Source organism: Cupressus sempervirens, chromosome 2 (assembly GCF_028749045.1).
Source record: "Cupressus sempervirens isolate cs-2001-9-10 chromosome 2, ASM2874904v1, whole genome shotgun sequence".
In the NCBI taxonomy this organism is placed as follows: Eukaryota; Viridiplantae; Streptophyta; class Pinopsida; order Cupressales; family Cupressaceae; genus Cupressus; species Cupressus sempervirens.
Genome location: NC_143119.1, coordinates 312,361,053 through 312,373,196, shown reverse-complemented (window position 1 = coordinate 312,373,196; position 12,144 = coordinate 312,361,053). Strand labels below are relative to the sequence as shown.

The following is a 12,144-nucleotide window of genomic DNA, read 5'->3' as shown; positions in this document are numbered from 1 at the left end:
ACTGGAAACTAAAATGTGGGTATGCCATATATTTGCTCATAGTTTCCATTCATAATTTTGAATTTGAAGTTTTCTGCAATCGTATGGACTGACGTTTACATGCTTTGAATTGAAATTCGCCATCACGCCCGTGCCTTATATAAATTTCATAATTTCGTTGCCTCCTCACTCAATTCCAGATCATCTTCATTCCGAAACATTTATTTTAGGCACCATGTCTGAATCATTGCCTCTTTTAACGCCCTACAAAATGGGTCCTTTCAATTTGGCTCACAGGTTTCTCTCACAACAAGCTTTTACTGAGGATGCACAATCAAGATTGAATTTTCCCCCCTAATAAAACACTTTTCTTTCTATTTTTCAGAGTTGTTTTGGCTCCTCTAGCCAGGAAAAGATCCTAAAACACCAATCCTCTGCCGCATGCAATCCTGTACTACTCTCAGAGAACAACACGCGGGGGCTTGTTGATCGCAGAGGCAACTGGGGTCTCTGATACTGCTCAAGGGTGTTTCGGAAATCCACTTACCTTCATTTCATTTTTTCTTTATTCCAATTAACATTTGAGTGTTCATTGAAAAATATAGTTCTCCTTAAATGGCAGGCTTCCAGGTACGCCTGGGATATGGACACAGGAGCAAGTTGAAGCCTGGAAGCCCATCGTGAAAGCTGTACACGACAAAGGGGGCATTTTCTTCTATACTGCATGGCGGAAGATTTTCTCATGTTGGTCAGTATTTTTTGGGGGGCTTTCCACTGTTTAATTAAATTTGGTTGACTGTGCTACAAAACGAAAAATGTATGTTTTGGGTGCAGATTATCAACCTGATGGCCAATCTCCAATTTCCTCCACAAGCAAACCAATATCTGGAAAGATCCCTCTTCCGAATCGAAAGGCTGTCGCAGACTTCTCTCCTCCTCGGCCTTTAAAAGCAGAGGAAATCCCCAATTTAGTTGCACATTTTTGAAATGCTGCCAGAAATGCAATCGATGCAGGCATGTTTTTATTTTCATCTACCTTGATTTAAAGAATAGAATGCCGATTTTTGTTTGTATAATGAGTCCTTTTATGAATAATAGGGTTCGATGGTGTTGAGATTCATGGAGCACATGGGTTCCTTGTGGACTAGTTCATGAAGGACAGCGTGAATGATCGAACAGATGGCTATGGCGGAACATTGGAGAATCGTTGCAGATTTGCTCTTGAAGTTGTGGAAGCAGTTGTTGATGAAATCGGTGCAGAGCGTGTGGGAATTCGGCTTTCTCCCTTCTCAGCTTATTCTGATGCTTATGACTCGAATTCAGAGGCACTGGGTGTTTACATGGCGGAGGCTCTGAATAAATATAAGATATTGTATGCGCATTTTGTTGAGCCTAGGATTTTTAATGCGGAGAAGACGATAGTGACTGAAAAGAGACTGATTCCAATGAGGAAAGCATTCAAGGGCACATTTTTGGCTGCAGGGGGTTATGATCGAGATGACGGCAACGAAGCTATTTTCGGTGGCAAAGCCAATCTGATTGTTTACGGCCAATTGTTTCTCGCCAATCCGGATCTGCCAAAAAAATTTGAGTTGAATGCGCCCCTCAATAAATACAACAGAGAAACATTTTATACTTCTGATCCCGTCGTTGGATACACAGATTATCCATTCCTCGAATCATCACACTGATATTGATTTGGTGATGGTACTAAAATGTATAGTTGATTTTATGGTAGTTGTTTTGGACTTTTAGTGAGATTAGTTGGAGAATGTAACTTTTCATACTATATATTATAAACTTTTTAAAAATATATATTATTTATTATTTTGTGTCATTGTATAACTAGCAATTGCATATAGGTATGCAATGGGTACACTAAAAAAGTATGGAAAGTCAATTAAGGAAAAATTTGGTTTATTTATTGCATTAATTTGGGTAACATACGTGATGATTAAAAAGATATTTAACAAATGATATTTGTCCAAGAAAGTTCTCAATCAAAAAGATAATTTGAAATAAACGATGTTTCTGAATGAGAAAAATAATCACACTCCATTTTCAATATGCCTAGCCAACGGGGGCTATCAACAGTAAAACCCCTAAAAATGAAAATCCATCTAGGGAAAACACCCTTGTCAATAGAACTAGCATCAAGGACATGGACCACATTTCCCCTTTAGACCAGACCATTAACATCCAAGCCCTTGCAAACCCTAAGGTTCATATGGACCCCACGAGCCATAACAGGAGGCCTCAAGGGAAAGAACTATCGATGAAGCCACCACACATATGCCCTTTGAACCAAACCCATCTGTATCCTCATCTCCAAGAAACTCCAAATACAAGAGAGCCCACCGGAGGTAGAGACAAGCAACGCACCAGGGGCAAAAGACACCATACATCCAAAACCCAAAGTGGGGAACTAGGGTTATGGCAAAAAACACCTCCACCCACAAACCCCAACCCCTTATAGAGGTCCAACCAGTGCACAACCCAACAATACCCCAAGCACCAACATGGGACCTTCCATCTCCAAACACCACCCATAAGAGCCAAACCCATCTACAGCATGGAGAAGAGCCATTGGAAGAAAACCATCCTTCAACAACAAACACCTACTGAATAGTAGAAAAACCACTCCATCGTGCACCAATGAGATCCACCCTCAAAATATGACAACACCCAACAAAGCTACACGGAACCAACACAAAGAAGGCACCCCATCCATCATCCTCGTCCGCTTCAGACTCCTCGCCTCACCATCGCAAGCATATGAGCTAGAAACCCCAACCCCTTTGTCACCTGCTCTCCCACTCATCGTTATTATTATTATAGTGTTGGGAATAAATAATGCAATAATTTTTCAATGTGTAAAATGAGTAGATTTAAAGAACAAGATTGAATGCATTACATATTCCAAGGGAAGAATAGAATCAAATTTACTTCAAATTTTTTCGTTTGCAATCGTCTTCTATAAAAATGAATTTCATTATGTCAAAAGAGAACTTTATTTATTGAATTGTTTATATTTTGGAATTCATGTGGATAATGTGTCATTAAGAGATGAAAAGAAAGAATTAGTAGATTTAATTTAATAAAATAATCATTGAAAACTAATCTTTATTTTAAAAAATTAAAGATCAATTTATAAAATTAATCAATGGATAAAACAAAGGAAAAGAATAATTGTCTTATTATTTTATTTTTCACAAATATCTTCTAAAAAAATTGTTTTTCTATATTGAAATAATACAAAATTAAAAATTCAACATTTCTCAATTTAATTATGCATAATATCTTATATGAACTAAAACAATTGTCATTTAATTTTGATATAAATGAGTTTATTATTATGTAAGAAACTATATCATTATTTAACAAATGAAATTAAAATAAAATAGAGATAATTTAGATGGGTTTTATCTATTACCTATTTTCTAATAAAATATCAAATTTTATTTTAAAATTAAATGTTTTTGAGGTCTCTTCATTTACTTTAAAAAAAAAAAAATTATTATATTTGACTAAAGGAAGTATGAAAAATGGTCATGAATTCAAGATACAACATAGAAATAGGAGAACTTTTGTGAAGTGAATACAATTTCCAACTTTTCACACAAATAAGTTAGAACTCTATAAACCAATTAAAACTAGATAGGATATTGTCTCAACCTATGTTGAAGTCCGCATTAAGTTCTTTATTAATTTAAACGATGCTTTTATAGGGGTTCTAAAGGAAACAATAAGGCCATAAATCTAATGTCATAATAAACAATGCATAAATGAAGTATCCATTCATTTTAATGTATATTTTAATTGCTTGTTTATATTTTTAAGGTTCTGTGATCAAGCATGCTCTACATAGACAATGATGATGCACTTGCTCACCCCGATGTGAGTTTTTTTCTTTGGTACAAGATCTCTTTTTCTTAAAATGGTGTCTCTCTAATATTTCTTCCTTTCAAGTTCTTTTATTATTATATTATGTACTCTAATATTGTAGAAATAATAGAGCAACATGTTCCCTATTAGGAACATCTTCATTGGAGGCTAATGAAAATGTTCCTAATTGAGAACATGTTGCTATATTATTTCTAAAATATTATGAAATGGTTGTTCATTGAATACACTTACCATAATTACAATTTGCAAAGATTATTGAACTTAATGTAGTACCTTTCAAAGTTTTAGATAGATAATTTAATTATAGCTAATCCTAATTATTCAATTTTATGTAGTTGGAGATTCATTAACTATGGTCCTTAATGCAAAAAGAGGGGTAAAAATTTATTAAGACAGAAAGGAATACAACAAGGAGAGCTCAACAAGGAGCTCGATCATGAGCAACAAGATCATCAAATTCTTACACCATCTCAAAGGACAGTTGCCCCCTATCCCTAATATTCCAACCCGGATCATGACTAGAAGCCCATTTGGCTGAACAATCAGCAGTTCTATTCCATTCACGAGGAATATACATGAACCTAATGAACTGAAAAGAGGAAGAGAAGAAAAGAATCTACTTAACAATAGTGGCCAGCTGCCAACTAACATCCTCAAGCTCTTGCGGAGAAAGCATGTTCACCACCACCTGGGAATTAGACTCACAAATAATCTTACTCCATCCCTGCAAGCAACACTGTTCCATAGCATATAAAATAGCTCGAGCTTCCATGAGATTGTTAGTATAATCACCCTTATGAACTAAGAAGAAAAATTTAACATCCCCAGAACTACAATGAGCCACTCCGCCAATACCAGCCGGACCAGGATTCCCACGGGAAGAACCATCAGTGTTAATTTTCAGAACCCCACAGGGAGGAGGAGTCTAGTGCCCATCCCGATTAACCCGACCCTTCCTCTGATGGTGAAGCTGCCTGGACATAGAAGGAAACCTATGAGCTGCAACCCCATCTTGTAGATGAAAATTGAGGCGATTACAGATAGCAAGATCAATCGGATCCATACCCCCATCAAGCTCACACTTCACAAGAATAGTTTCCTGAAGAGAATGTGATATTTTCCACCAAAGATGAAAAACACCAAGCCAAACATCTTGGAATATGCGACGATTCCTCTCCAACCAGATATGCCAAAGCATGAAAGATGGGCCAGCAATCCAAGCAGCATGGAGAGAAGAAGACTTGGAGGGAGCACTACCCAAGCGGGCCCAGAACTCAGGCAAAGAGGAAGCATGCCGACAAGAGCAACCCCAAGCACTCCACCAAAGGTTCCATATCTAAGTAGAATAGGAGCAATGGAAGAACAGATGGGAGACAGACTCCTCTCCATTACCACACAAAACACAATAAGAGGGACCCTGAAATCTACGTTTACAAAGATTATCCCAGGTAAGACAACGATTGTGAACCACTAGCCACATGAAAAAATTGCACTTGGACCAAGAAACTTTATTCCAAACTTGCTTCCACCAAGGGACCTCAGCATCCCCAAATAATTGTCTAGTTATCTCCTGATACCCAGCAGAGACATGATATTTACCAGACAAGGTACCGCCCCAAGCCAAAACATCTGGACCAAGCAAAGAAGAACACTCTCTAGAGGCCAGAATTTGAGAAAGCTCCTGACGATCCATGTCTGTACCTCCAGGAGGCCAATTAGAGGAATGCTTCCATCTGTAACCAACAACAGGTCCCAATTGATAAGGAGTCTTGTAATGAGCCACTTTATCCCATCCAGTGGCAAGAAAAGAGTTACAAAGAGGCTGAAGATGAGGGTATATGGATAAAATGGAAGGGAATCCATCCCAAGCATCAGACCAAAACAAAGCCTGAGAACCTCCTTTACATATCCAGAACAGACCCCTCTTCACCAACATCACACTTGTCTTCAAAGTATGCCAAACCATTGAGCCACAACCTTCAAGAGGAAGTGCAGAAATAGAGCAAGGATCAGCACCATGAAAATATTTATGAGTGATAATACAAGCCCAAAGTTGATGTTGTCTAGAGCACCATCGCCAATAAATTTTAGTAGCCAAAGGTTGACTACTCAATAGAGCAGATTGAAGACCAAGACCACCCTCCTTTTTAGGCCTACAAACAGTTGCCCAATTAACCAAGCTCCATTTAGAACTACGCAAATTACCACTCCAAAGGAATTGTCGAAAAAGAGCATCAAACTCTTTGAGAAAGTAAATAGGTGCAGCATGAACCATGCTTCTATAAGTAGGAAGAGCTTGGATAACAGCTTGAAGAAGAGTAACCCGGGCAGCAGTAGAAAGCCATCTATGAGTCCAATGATTTACCTTATCCTGAAGCTTGGTAATCAAATTTTGCCAGATGAGATGTGCCTGCCTGGAAACAGCAATAGGAATGCCAAGATAACTCAAAGGAAGTGAACCTATCTGAAACCGTAGGATACCAACAATCCTGTGCTGAATAGAATCAGGAGTGTTAAAAAAGTAAATGAAAGATTTGTGCTCATTAACTTTCTGGCTTGAAGCTGCCAAATAAATGTCCAAAGCATGTCGAAAGGCTTCAGCTTCCTTGATCCTAGCAAGACCGGCAAGAGTAGAATCATCAACAAATTGAAGATGGGAAAGAGAAGGTAAGCCATTACCCCACCGCCAGCCTTGAATAGAATTCTGGGACACCTGATGCTTAATGAATCTGCCCAAGCCTTCAGCCATGATGATGAATAGATATGGGGAGAGAGGGTCACCCTGGCTGAGGCCTCTAGAAGCACCAAATAGTTGTGAAGGTTGACCATTAATAAGAACAGAAAAAGAGGCAGAAGTAACACAACTCATAATCCAACTCACCCAGTCAGAGCTAAATCCAAAAGAAAGAAGAATACTCCTTAGGAAGCTCCATTTAAATCTATCATAGGCCTTAGCCATATCTAGCTTAACAAACATGGCTCTCTCCCTTGAAGTAGCCATAGAGTGAATAGCCTCAATAGCAATAACCACCCCATCCAAAATTTGTCTGCCAGCAACAAAACCACCTTGTTCTTCTGAGATAATAATGGGAAGCCACCTTTTTAGTCTCTCAGCAATCAGCTTAGTAATAACTTTGTAAACCACATTACACAAGGCAATTAGTCTAAAAAACTCCAATTGATTAGCACCCTCTCTCTTAGGAATAAGAGTCAAGAATGTAGTGTTCAAAGCTCAAAGCATCTGCTTGCTAGCATAGGATTCTTTAACCACCTCCAACAAATCATGATTAATGATGTCCCAAAATTCCTGAAAGAATTCAACTGGAAAGCCATTAGGACCAGGAGCCTTCCCCTTAGGCATGCCAAAGACCACCTCCTCCAGCTCTTTCAAAGAGATAGGACGCATGAGATAATCATTCATTTCCTGAGTGATAAGGGAAGGAATACAGGACAAAATAATATTTTCTTCATTATCAGCAGGAGGAGAGTCCTCAAAGAAGAGGGTAGAGAAGTACGAAATAGCCTCCTGGAACAAAGCTGGCAAGGAATTCAGTTGGATACCTTGAGAATTAACCAAAGAAGAGATAGTGCTCTGATTCCGGCATGATTGCACTGTTTTATGGAAAAAGGTAGTGTTTCGTTCACCTTCCTGGAGCCAATCAACTCGAGCCTTTTGCTTCCAAAAAATTTCCTCTTGAAGTTCCCATTCTTCTAGAGCTCTAGAAGCAAGGGATTCAGCCTGGCCAAGATCCTCTAAGAAACCTCGATCTCTAATCTCCCTTGTGATGACATCAAGATTTTCTTGAGCAAGCCTCTTCATAAAGTGAAGATTCCCAAAGCATTCCCTATTCCATATCTTGAGCTGCCTTTTAACATATTGAAGCCTTTTAGAAAATGAGAACATTGCAGTACCATATGCAGGAGCACCATCTTTCCACCAACAAAAAACAAAATCATGAAGAGAGGAGTCACGAAGCCACATCAACTGGAACTTAAAAGGAGGATGCTTCGGAACATAATCCCCTATAGCAAAAAATTTGATTGGCCAATGATCTGAACCCCTCTAATCAAGGATTTCTGAAGAGATAGTAAGGGTGCCACTAAGCCAGAAGCAAGAAACAAGAAATCTATCTAGGCATTTTGAGATAGCAGCAACACCAGTCCTATGATTATTCTAGGTATAGAGGCCATTAGAAGGCTTAACATCAGAGAGATGCAAAAGAGATATGTGTTACCGAAGAAGAGCAGAAGAAGGCCCCAATCTAGCCAAACTACCATGCTTCTCTTCCGACTTAAAACTGAATTGAAGTCCCCTGCTAACACCCAAGGATGATAAGGATGACAATTTCTAACATATTGAATATGTTCCCAAAGTTCCTCCTTTCCCACTAGATCAACAGGTGCATACACATTAGTAACCATGATTATCTCTCCTGGGTCTAGAGAAGAAGCTACCATAGAGAGAGCTGAGCGAGAAGACATCCAGCCAAGAGGAGAAATTTTTTGAGGATCCCAAAATATAGCTAAACCACCAGCACTGCCTATTGCCCCAACACACTGGCATTGGCCACGAGACGAAATACTAGAGGCATGTTGGATCATAGACTCCATAGAGAGCTTAGTCTCTTGGATACAAAAAACATCAGGACTATGATCAACCACCAAGTTATGAATAGCCTTTTGTCTAGGGATGTTATTCAACCCCCTTACATTCCATGAGAGAATAATCATCATTGGGTAGAATTGGGAAAATGAGAATCCAAAGGTTTCACTGAACCAGACTCAATCAATATATCTCCTGTGAGTTTAATCTTCTCTTGGTCTGTTTTGCGCCCACTCCTTAGAGGGGGAGTAGAAGAAGCCCGCTTAAAGGGTCGAGGCAGCAACCCCAAGGGGATAGGAGATCCCTTGCCCTTACCTGATGGTAGCACATCCTTAACCAAGTCAGCCAAAAAAATATCATCATCTTCCAACACTGCAGGAGTCACCAGAGCCGCTGTCATAGGAGCTACAGGAACCTCGCAGTTCTGATATACTACAACTTGAGATGCCCCACAAGCATCATTAGGAACAAATCTCTCATCTAGGAAAACTGGATTAGAAGAGATAGGAGGAGTAATACCCTCCTCTAGAACCATACTATCCAGCACCTCAAAGCGGTTAAAACCTGAATCAGATAATCTTTCTTTCAAAGGCCTCTTTTGACCACGCCCCTTAGCTCAAGGGTGAACAGGGGTAAATCCATCCTTATCCTGCATTTGAGCCTTACCCTTACCTATAGCATCTTGTGGATTCATCCCCTTGGTAGTATTAACCATTTGAGATTGTCCTTTCCCTGTAGTATCTGCCAAACCACCAGCATTGCCAGTTGTAGAACGATCCACTCCTTTGAAACTCGAGTTACGGGGGCACTGCTGCAGTAAATGACCATACTCATGACAAATCTAGCAATGGAAAGGGAGGGATTCATAATCTAACTGCTGCACCCAAGAAGAATCCCCCAGACAAATTTTCAAAGAATCTGGTAATGGGTTATTCAAATTAATTTCAACACAAATTCTAGCATAAGAAATAACCTATTTATTGAGGGATTGATGTGCCATCACAGCTGGCTTCCCCAACAAAGCAGCAATTTGTCAAAGGATGTCTTCACGCAAAAATTCCAAGGGAAGACGAGGCAAGCGAACCCAAACTGGCACTGTTGAAGGGAGATCCTCAGCAGAATTAAAACCTGAATGCCAAGGTTTGACAAATAACCCCACATGGTTGTAGAAATAAGGGCCTCCTTCAAAAACACGATCACGATCAGACATGCAAGAGAATACAACAAAAAAATAACTATTCCCTGCCAACATAATCTCCATATCGCCTTCCACCTGCCAAGAGTGGCAGATCCATTCCTCAAGAGCGGATAGGAAAATCCAAATTCCAAGAAATTTTCATATCAAAGCATCCTTGGTCCAATAATCAATGTCCTCCATTACAGCCGTTGGAGGAATAACTAGAATACGGCGATCATGGCTACGCGGAAAACAACCATTAACTTTTTTCAACTTGGAGCTCTCCCCTGAATAAAACGATTCAGATTGCATTGCATGCATAGTTGGAGAAGAACCATCTATTCTCACCAACGGAGAAGAAATCCTAGGCCCTGCCATGCAAACAATAAAACCCCAATCCAAAATTGACTGCAAAAGATCGCCAAAAACACCGACACAAATTATGTCCAGTAGCTAGCAATCCAAACAGAACAGAAAAATAGTAAAGATCAAACACCAAGAACAGGCTAGGGGAAAAACCCTAGCCCAGCTGGCAGCCAACGCTTCTCCACATCCTCCAGCCAACGCTTCTCCTCACAAACAAAAAAATAGGTTTGTGATGATATAACAATTTATCCCCATTTCATTAACTATGGTCCTTAAACTTCAAGCTAAAAAATCACTTCACACAACTCATATTTAAGAACTTGGTGCTCTTCACATGCATTTACAATTTGAGGTAACCTTATTGTCATTATTGGCTATTTAAATGATCTAATACCATTATTTTGATGGCTATTTTATTATTTTTTAGATAATATGATGTTTTCATTTCAATGGATAATATGAATAATAGAAGGAAAAAAGAATGGGTTTTTGGCTATGTGATTCTTGATGTTCTTAGCTCAATATTTATTTTATTTTATTTTAATGAAAATATGAGTAGCATTAACTATCATTTTAAATTTAATGCTGAATTTTTCATCAGATCATTATTAGATATTTTTTATGTGCTACATTCTATCTTCAATAGAATTCATGGAATCATTTATTTGAAATAATTAGCACTATTGTAATGTTAGGATTAACAAAACAAAAACAACAATTACTCAATACCGCTAGAGGAGCTACTAGATCATCATACATTATAAGATCTCTAACCCTAGGCCATTTTATACAAAAAAAAATTCCCCTCAAACACTCATGAATAAATCTAGAGGGAACCACACAAAATGAATTAAGAAAAAAAAATTAACCTCTAAATTAGGACCACATAACACATAAAAGGCATTCATCTACTTAAATGTCAATACAATATCCCTTTTAAGACTTTACATATTAGATCTCATATTACAATAATGTTATTTCATTATAAATGGAAAATGAAATAGGAAATTCCAAAGGATCTCCAGGCTATGCTACTAGTGAGTATAGTGTTAAATATTCTCAAAAAAAGGAAACCACCCGTAATTGGAGTTGGGTAATGTGAACAGGTAAAATTTGGATATATAAATTTTAAATTTTATTAATAAGTACAATAGAACTCCATCACTAACAGATTTCTTTTACATTCATATTATTTTTATCAACAATTGATGTGTATGACATTCAATGATATATATTTTTAATTTGTTTGGAGCACATTTAGGGAGAATTGGACCACTTATTCTAATAAAAGTACAAGATCAACTAACTTTCTATATGGAACTACAAAATGAACACATTTTATATCCTATTATATTATAGAAGCACTAGTGTCAAATTTTCTCTAAACTAGGCAAAAAATTTGTACATCGAACAAAATAGTCATATGTCATATGTAGGCATGTTTTTATTCTCATCTACCTTGATTTAAAGAACAGAATGCCGATTTTTGTTGGTATAATGAGTCCTTTTATGAATAATAGGGTTTGATGGTGTTCAGATTCATGGAGCACATGGGTTCCTTGTGGACCAGTTCATGAAGGACAGCGTGAATGATCGAACAGATGGCTATGGAGAAACATTGGAGAATCGTTGCAGATTTGCTCTTGAAGTTGTGGAAGCAGTTGTTGATGAAATCGGTGCAGAGCGTGTGGGAATTTGGCTTTCTCCCTTCTCAGCTTATTCTGATGCTTATGACTCGAATCCGGAGGCACTAGGTGTTTACATGGTGGAGGCTCTGAATAAATATAAGATATTGTATGCGCATTTTGTTGAGCCCAGGATTTTTAATGCGGAGAAGATGATAGTGACTGAAAAGAGCCTGATTCCAATGAGGAAAGAATTCAAGGGCACATTTTTGGCTGCGAGGGGTTATGATCGAGATGACGGCAACGAAGCTATTTTCGGTGGCAAAGCCGATCTGATTGTTTATGGCCAATTGTTTCTCGCCAATCCGGATCTGCCAAAAAGATTTGAGTTGAATGCACCCCTCAATATATACAACAGAGAAACATTTTATACTTCTGATCCCATCGTTGGATACACAAATTATCCATTCCTCAAATCATCACACTGA

At 38.3% G+C, this 12,144-nt stretch overlaps 2 pseudogenes; both read left to right on the top strand.

The window, feature by feature from the left end:
• Positions 1–214: 214 nt before the first annotated feature.
• Positions 215–1,824, top strand: LOC149572348 (putative 12-oxophytodienoate reductase 11; annotated as a pseudogene).
• Positions 1,825–11,019: 9,195 nt separating this feature from the next.
• On the top strand, positions 11,020–12,144 carry LOC149572347 (12-oxophytodienoate reductase 1 pseudogene; annotated as a pseudogene).